The following is a 9,202-nucleotide window of genomic DNA, read 5'->3' on the forward strand; positions in this document are numbered from 1 at the left end:
TCGGAAGCCTTGGCATCGTTTAGTTCTTGTAGTTATGACGCTTAATGAAAAGATTAGTTCTTTTAAATGCGCGGTGTCTTGACTGGGTTAGCCCACGTTCAAAGAAGCAGTGTCTATTCACGATTGCCTGTTACCATCAGTTTCCAGAGGAATTAACTAACAAGCTGGCCCTTACCTGCGCAAAAATCTGCAGCGTGTAAACACAGGGAAACTTTAGCGCTTCGGTTAACTGGGCTAAATCACCGGGAACACCGACATGGGTAGTCAGCGTATGACCACTTTATTTGGCCTCCTACGTTGTGGTTCATCAGATATAAGAATTAACCATCGTCTGTATAAAAAAACGACCTTAAATCGTTGGGCGAGCTGTCAATTCGCTGTAAACTTATTTTTTGGTCCCATCGGTTCTGATAAAAATGGTGTATCACATACAATTTCAACTGTAATACATTTTATCGTGGGTCACTGCTTTTTTAGGCGGGATGTCAACAATCTTTCACTATTACTTACTTTCTGACGCATAAATTAGTTCATAGGAAGAAAACTGAGTCGCTAGTTTGGCTGACATGATGAGAAAGAATTGTGCAAGCGACACGACGGGCAGAAATAAGGAGACACCAACATCGCACAGACTATCAAACTGATCTTATGCACCACGCGCAATTGTACTATCATATAACCCCGTGGCAAGAAAGAGAAATGCGATTCATCGTAACAAATACGCTCCCGCAGCTGTCCACACCCCCATCAAGCTTGCCTTCGAGAAGTGCGCTTTTTTTTGCGAAATAAAGCAATCTGTGACTCACCCGCTCACATTTCATGTCCGCCATCAATTGGCATAAAATATTTTCCGCTAAGCCCGTAATGGTTCCTAGCAAGCTACTTCTTTGTTTAAGAAACTGATAATATTGACTCCACGAGTCTCCGCAGGATGACGAACCAAACAGGCAAATAAACTCTGCATAAATTCAGAGCATTGTCTACTAATTCGTACCATTCTTCTGCCACTTGCATGGAGTGGGAGTTCTTTACAGCCAAATATGGCTACGACTAGCAAAAAACGTGAGATTATTTTACTATTTTTAAGTTTTCTTTTGTTTCTTTTCGCCGATGATCTAAATATAGGCCATTATAGCTATGAAGTGCTTTTACTTCACTAAGCATATTTTTTAACACGAACGTGTTTTATGCAGGCATCCGCCATGATCTGACTGGCGTTATATCCGTCGCGGAAATGACATCGCCAGAAAAACGCGGCTGTGCCATTATTCCATTCGAGTGCTCCGTCGCCGCAACGGGGGATGCCAGGCGCGTTACCGACTCCGTTTCGAGCTGAAGGGCAGACACCTTGCGAACGCGCCATATATTTTTCCAATAACCTTCTCTATTTTGTTGGTGCTGCCATCTAAGAGAGGTGCAGCGAAGTAGTGCATCACGATGCTAATGAGCGCCGACATTTGGCGCCAGCTAAGCTCGTCGCAACGCAACCGTCTGCCGTACTCTCCACGGAGCAGGGACGCAGTGGTCGCACATGTGCGAAAGCGACGAGCCAGCAGGTTGTCGCTTGCCAAGCACACCCACAAAACAGCCCCGCAAATCGTGCTCTTTCGCTGCGGCGGACCGTGAGTTTACCAAACGATTCACTGGCAACCCTTTCGGCTTCGTTCGTATCGTCTGCGAGCACGTGTGGTTTCATTCAGGTTTACGCAGCTCCGGCGCGTGCAATGCAGTGTCTAATGTTGATAAGTCTCACGGTGCCATGCCAACAAAATATAAATAGTGATGTGCAAGTTCATATCGATGCAGAATAAACATTCAACTGATCCTGGGAATGCACATTTCATTTTCGTGTTTTACCGATTCCTATGAAAGACGGGTCAACGACATTTTGGTATAGTTTCCCCAACTCTTTTTTTAAATGCAAGGCCTACGGCAGGGTTAATCTATTTACGCTATATTTATTCGTATGTTGCACGTTCTTTTTCCGACTTTTTTTTATTCTTCGGCTTTGTGTGGAGATATATAAGATGCATATTTTTTTAAATTTGTCGGATCACTTGCGGGAAAATACCTCTTTTTCTATTTTTCTAATTTTTGTCTTTTCAAAATGCTACACGACCAGTGTCTCCATTTCCGCTGTTATTACGATTAGAGGGGTTACTTTCGCCAAATCTGTATTTTTGTGTTCATGCAGGGCGTTACACGGTCCGGGCTGGAGGGCTACTCGGCAAGGAATGCTACGCAATTAAAAAGTTGTGATTCTGTACAGTCTTGAGCCCAGCCGCAACTTGAAACGCATCGCCAAGGATGCGCAAATTCGTGTGGCGTTCTCTGAACCGGAAAAGGTTGTTGTATTATTGTAAGGAGCTGCAGACAACGCGACAGACAAGACCGAGGAGGCGAATAGATTATGCATCTAAGCAAGTTATCAGCAAGCTCGTAAAAAGAGAGAAGAACTACAACAAAGGTTCCTGGGCTCTGTGGCCCCGTAAACTGCGCATGAAAAGCAAACAGTGGGTGTTGCTCAAAACAACAGGATAAGTTTGTCGAATGTACGGACCGAGGGCTGATCAATAACGGAATGGCGAGTGTTGCACTGACCTTTTTAAGGTATCCCCTTTGGAAAGCCTTGATTGGCTGAATGCAGATAACCCGAGTGGGGCACAAAAAAGATAGTCATGATCATCCAGAATGATTGATTTCTAAAATACATGTTGCAATTAGAAATTAGCGAAAGATAGGCGACACATTCTAGATTCATTGTCGTTTATGCTTAAGAAACAATGCCAAAATAGTGCCATAAACAATACCGAGTATATTGATTAAAGCGACGCGCACGTAATAATTGTGACATCTTATTTGCTTTATTACAAACAGCCATAGTCTCGTTTTTAAAAACAGTTGCACTGGTGTTAAAATTGAAATGTTCAGCTAGGATGTTCTGGACAGGGTAGCCTACTGAATACGAAAACGACGTTAGCGCAGTTACTGCAAGGATAGTGAACAGACAGGACGGGCGTTTTCTGTATGTTCACCGTCCTTGTCATAATTGCGGTCAACGTTGTTTTCATTATCATAAACCAGCTCTCATAACAATGACTTCTATTGAATGCTGCAGAATGTTTGCTGTAATTCTTGTTATTTTTTGGTGTACGTCTCTGTTCTCTGCACGGTTCTCTGCATCGCCATAGGCGTATAACTCAATTTCTTACTTGATTTGGACAAGTCTAAATAAATGCACCTGATATGCTCTATGCTCCATGTATTGCGCATTTCGAAAACAAGGTTTAGTTGGACGGTCTTCGAATTTCCCTTGCATATTTTTAAAACAGCATACTCTCTTTTTTGCAGGACCGCAATGTTATTGCAGTTACTTTATGAGGCTTGACCAATATTGCGTGCGTTAGTTTTGAATAGGTTAGTACACTTTCCTTTTAAGCGGAACGGAGCTATGCGGGACATTTATAAAGTCCTCCAACTTTTCGTAGTGGGACTGCAACGAAATAATTCACTTGTACTGCCCAGTTTGGCTATTTTTGGAACCACATCCAAGAAATTCTTGTGCCTTTATTCGAGAAACACGTCCTTATATTACGTTTTTACAGCTTTATACATAGCCTTATTAATTGTTTGTTTTAACCACATTGGAGGGTGGTCAAAGTATCCGTTTACGATTGTTTTCGTAAATATGAGCTGGTTGAGGAGAAAAAGAACATTTGTGTCGTCTGCTACATTATATTATGGGGAGAACCTGCTGTTTTATCTATATAATTTATATGAACAAGGAATATAAAATGACCAAGTAAGAATCCTCGCGGTACGCCTTGCTTCCATTCCATTTCGGTAGATGTTATGTCATCAATGGCTGCACTTTGATATTAATCATTCAAGTGGCTTTTGAGAATTTGTAATGCCTTACAACTAGTACCTTAACTAAATAATTTTTCCTAGCGGTAAGTCAAATTTCATAGCATAGAATAACCTTAGAATACCTTAGAAAAGAACGAGTTTGTATTTTCTGTTTTTTTGGGAATTACAAATACCTTTTACCTGATATGTGCCAGGGCTTGCCCATATGGAAGAGGGAAGTAAAAGAACAGAGCGAAAGCAAGCGACAATAAAAGAATTGAAGAAATAAAGGAAGAAATGAAGAAAGGAAGAAAGAAAGAAACAAAAAAGGGAGAAAGAAAAGAAAGAAAGAAAAAAGGAAGAAAGAAAAGAAAGAAAGAAGAAAGAAAGAAGGATACAAGGAAGTAGAAAACGTAGCATTAAAGACTTTATTTGTTTGAATCCGCAGTCTCGGTGTCATGAGCACTACACCGCGCATCTGCACCATGCAAATTCAAGTGGCTGGCGGCAATCGAGTGTTCCAAGAGAACGTACATGATAGTGGCTGCCTCACGCGGCGGTAATTCAATCAGGCGAATTAAGGAGTAAAGCTTTCAACCTTTTACCCTCCCAGACAACCTCCTGCAATGTCGGTCTACCTTTTTTCAAGTGTTTTTTGATGGTGCAGCATCATCCAAGTTTGCAGAGCTCTGTTTAGCCCCGCCGTGATTTTACTTTTCCCTCACGTCATTAGAACATCAGTAACTCTGTTGCTAGCATGGAAAAATAAACTCAACAACTTCTGTTGTGTTACACGAGAGAGAGATTGAGAGAGAGAGAGAGAGAGAGAGAGAGAGAGAGAGAGAGAGAGAGAGAGAGAGAGAGAGAAGGAATACATTTCCCATTCCCTAAAAACATGTCTGCGAGGGGAAGGATTTGTGTGTTCGCCTGGGGTTTGCTGGAAACAGAAATGAATACTGCTCCACGAATATCTCCGCTTATTAGGTAGCAATACTTCAGCGGAAAAAGATGACGCAGGGTGGAAAAACCAAGCGAGGGCCAAAAAAAATTGCGCAGATTTATCACCACCCTGTTTGCAAGGTTAGAACATTCCCGTCTAAAACAAAAGGCGACGATTAAACCCAGACGTATGCGCCCGTAGTTGAAGCTTTATAATTGCATCCATACTCAAATCAAATTTAGTAGCAGGGGTTTAGGCTGCGAAGCACTTTCGTGGCGTTTTAAAATTATCTTTTCAACAGCGGTAATATTGTTAAAAGAGAAATAAATAAATAAATAAATATCACGCAAAAATATAATGTTCGCGCTAAGATCGGCAAAAAGGGAATATTGCATAACTTGCTTCACCGTGGTTCAGTGCGGTAAATCTGGCCATTTTTTTCGCACTGGCGCTATTTATCCACGTACTAGCTCTTTATTCTTCCCCGTAAGCGGTGTGGCTACAGCTCATCCCGCAAACGCAGCGACTACGGGCAGGACAATAGTGCCCGTTCGCCGCCGACCCGTTAAACGCGCAGCGAGGCGGAAATCAAAGCAGAACCCGCCTGGTTTATCCTTGCAGTGCAGTGCCTCGCATCGCCGGGGCCAGAATCCCAACTTGGGGGTTCGGGCACGGCGTTAAACCGGGCGTCTTTATTCTTGTTCAGTGAGGGACGCTTTGACTGCTTTCGATCGAACCGGCTGAATAAATCATTTCGCAACAACAGAGCCGGTTCGCGGCACCGCGTTTCCGCTCGCGGGAAATTGTGGACGTGCTGCCACTACTGTTTCGCCAATGTTCCAGAAAGGCTTGCGTTTGACGCAGCTAGTTTTCGCACCCGCGTTCGGGAGCTTCTTTTTTTTTCCCCTTTCGCGGAACGTCGACGGCGCATGCGTGACTCTCACGTTTCGTAACCCTGCTTACACGTAGACAGGCTGCTTGAACAGTCACATTGTGCTGGCGCCGGACATTTTTCTCGCTGGAAGAGATTAGGTACAGTTAAGCGTCGTAAATGCCGGATTTTCGTACATCGCACGTGTTTAGGCACCCATCAGGGAAGGTAATAAATAATCACCAAAAAGTTCACTATTTCACGAAAGGTGCTCAACGTTTAGGGGATTACTGTTATTCTATGTAATTACTAAAAAAAAGGATAGTCGGTCAGGAACCTTGGGGAGTCCCTATAATTGCCCCAATTAACAGCCACCTCCTTAATATGTTAAAAATGTGTGCCCTTCCCACATTTTCTTGGCAAAGATAACAAAACCGCAGCATCCAGTGGGTGTATGTCTGGACCCACTTATTCAACCTGATGTCACGGCATTCTTGCTATGCATGATTTAAAGGGACACTGAAACACTTTTTTGAAGTTTTTACTAAATCTTAAATACTACCAGGACGGGGCAACAAACACATCCAGTACTTAGAAGAGGCGGTCACAACGCACTTCAGCAAAAAAAAAAAAAAAAAATACTGCTATATGCCTATCAGATAACTTAGAACATGCTCAAAAGATTTTTCTGTTCTCTCTTTTCGAGTCTTGGCGTTCTTTAATCGGCTATTTGCGGTTTTCTTTCTGTGGCAGCAATAAATCATTTCGGCCCGCCGCGGTGGCTCAGTGGCTAAGGCGTTGTGCTGCTGCGCACGATGACGCGGGTTTGATTCCCGGCCGCGGCGGCCGCTTTTCTGGTGAAGGCGCAAAGCAAAAACGCCGCGTGTACGAGATTTCGGAGCACGATAAAGATCCCCAGGCGGTCCAAATTAATCCGGAGCCCTCCACTACGGCGCGCTTCATCGCCTCCACTGCGTCGGCGCGTTAAACCCTACAACCAGTAAAATCAATCATTGATTATATGAGCTTTCTTAATTCACATTCTTAAGTTTCTAATTTACAGTTTTGTGTAGCGGGCGCGTTAGTCCACCTCATGCCTGATTCCTGGCCAATAACTCACGTGGGTATTCTTTTCTTTTTTCGAGCCCCACACGTGGCACAAGCACACGCGCAAGTCTCGTTAGGTATCTGAGATTAGGTGCCTGCCCTGTAAGCTTTTACTGCAAAGGTGTATGCTTATACTCCCAACGGTTTCATCTCCGCGGGCAAAAACGTCAAAGCCGCAAGGCCTAAGACACCGAACGATGCGTCAGACTAATCACGTATACAGCCTACAGCTCAGATTTAGTTTAAGAAAACGGCAAAATAAGCATCGAAATCACATTATAGATGATAAGGCACCCGTGAACAATGGCACCCTTCCCCCCCCCCCTCCACCAATGTGTTTCTGGAAAATATTATGTTTGCAGATTATCTTTGAAGGCTAGGTAGGACTAGTGCCACTAAATAGCGCAGTACTTGTCCAAGACGCCGAGCGCAGGCGTCAGGCTAGGCAGGACCTAGCGTTTTCCGCCGCAGAAGCCGAGCGTAGCGCCAGTAGATAAGGTATTAGACTACCGCCACCGAGGCATGCAAGTCAGTAACGGCCCCCATCAGTGTTGACAGACTGCCGCTTCTACGGCCTCGCCGTTAACTTCAACCAGATCGTTTGTTAGCAACACTACCGAAGATGTAGCAAATGGCAGGGCGCAGGCTATATTTTGCTCTAATCGCGTGCTGGGCATGATCACCAAATTTGCACATTTGGTCACGATGATTGGTCGTTCTAGAGTGCTGTGGTGAAGCCCATTTGTGGTGATTTTTAGGAGTGTGTGCTGCCTGATATTTTAATTTCAGCTTGCTTATCCGCTAATTTGAACCGAAGTTCATTGACATCTGACCAGTTGAGTTTTTTGTAACCACATGGTTGGTTCTTTATATGGGCACTAAAGGCAAAATACCAGTTGCTCTAGATCGATAGATTAGCTCATTGAGAACCCGAATATAGTACTAATTCGCGTTGCTTTTTCTAAAAAGGTACAAGATAGTGAAAGCGTGAAGGCAGGTGTGGCCGCCACTGGCTATACCGCGCAACTTACACCGGAGGTGGTTGAAATCGTGTTCCCAACATCTTGACAACATGCCTTCACAAGTTTATAAAAACCTAAATAGAAGCTTCCGTAGTGTCATGTTTGAATGTCGAATGAACCGTCGAAAGAAAGGGAGAGACGGTATTACCGAATGTCGAAAGAAAGGGAGAGACGGTATTACCGAAGCTCAACCGACAGATCACGCGGTGATCCCAGGCGCCAACAAGCTCGTCTTGGTTTCAGTGCAAATACCTGGTGCAATACTTGGCCAGATGATTGTGTGACCCTGGTACAATACTGGGTGCATAGCCATTTTCATTATGGCACCCTGCGTGCTTTTGCTGCATCAAAAAACAAGGGAGGGCCTATTTTGGCTAAAGTCAGTATCTTCAAGTGTACGCACCATCTGGCCACGCAACGTCTTCCCTGGCTTCCATTGGATGGCGCTACTCGCCCACAATACAGGTGGTGCCGCTACGAGAAGCGACGTGGGGAGGCCGCGCAACGCGGTTGGTTCGACGCCAACATTCTCGCGGCCTAAAAAAAGGATTGGATTGGATTGGATTGGAAAAAAAGAAAATAGGCTTTTCTTTAAACAAAGCATCCATGCTCATCACGGGTCCCACTAAGAAACGTTTTGCTTAGTGGTCCGAGCAGCAAAAGTCGCGGGAGTTCGGGAAAGCATGACTGATTTGACCGAAACAGAAGAAGAAACCGCTTAGTACGTGATACCGTTGTAACCGGTTGCTCCTATATACGCCTCGAGCGCTGCCTTTAGGGGCGCCACTGAAATCCCCCCTAGCGGCCCGCTTCGAAAGCAGCCACGGGACGCTCCGGCCCGCTCCCCACTGTCGCCGCTGCTTTTGGGTCACGCTCAACACTGCGATTTGCGATTTACCGTTTGCATGCATTCTTCGAAATACCTATTAATGTGGAGCAGTCCCTCTGTTCGCAACTGGGGTGTATTTAAGAGATTGGAAACGTGCCTTACGCGATCTTAAAGTAGTACATTCGGTCTTTACGAGCGCCAGGTGTGCGTTTCTGACCAGCGTCGCGAAACCGGCATATACATGGAGCTGATTGTCATTCCACTGCTCTGAAATGTACTAACAGTGTCTCCGTAAGCAACGTTTCCTCAGATGGTCGTACTACGGCTATATACAACGATGTAAATCGGTTTTGTGCGATTACATAATCTTGCGGAGCACTCATACCTGACAGCACGTAAGCCAGTTACACTTGCCAATATCGTATCTCGGATAGTGATTACTACCCTGGACAAGCAACGTGGCATAAATTTTACAATGATGCTACGAAAGAAGTACGATAGGTAATGCAAAATTACACCCGAGCATCAGCACCTGACAAAGAATTTAATGCCAGGTCATCTTGTCCTGAGCGGAGCACTCGCAA

This window comes from Haemaphysalis longicornis, unplaced genomic scaffold, assembly GCF_048455015.1.
Source record: "Haemaphysalis longicornis isolate Haplotype H1 unplaced genomic scaffold, Haemaphysalis longicornis Haplotype H1 scaffold_4, whole genome shotgun sequence".
NCBI lineage: Eukaryota > Metazoa > Arthropoda > Arachnida > Ixodida > Ixodidae > Haemaphysalis > Haemaphysalis longicornis.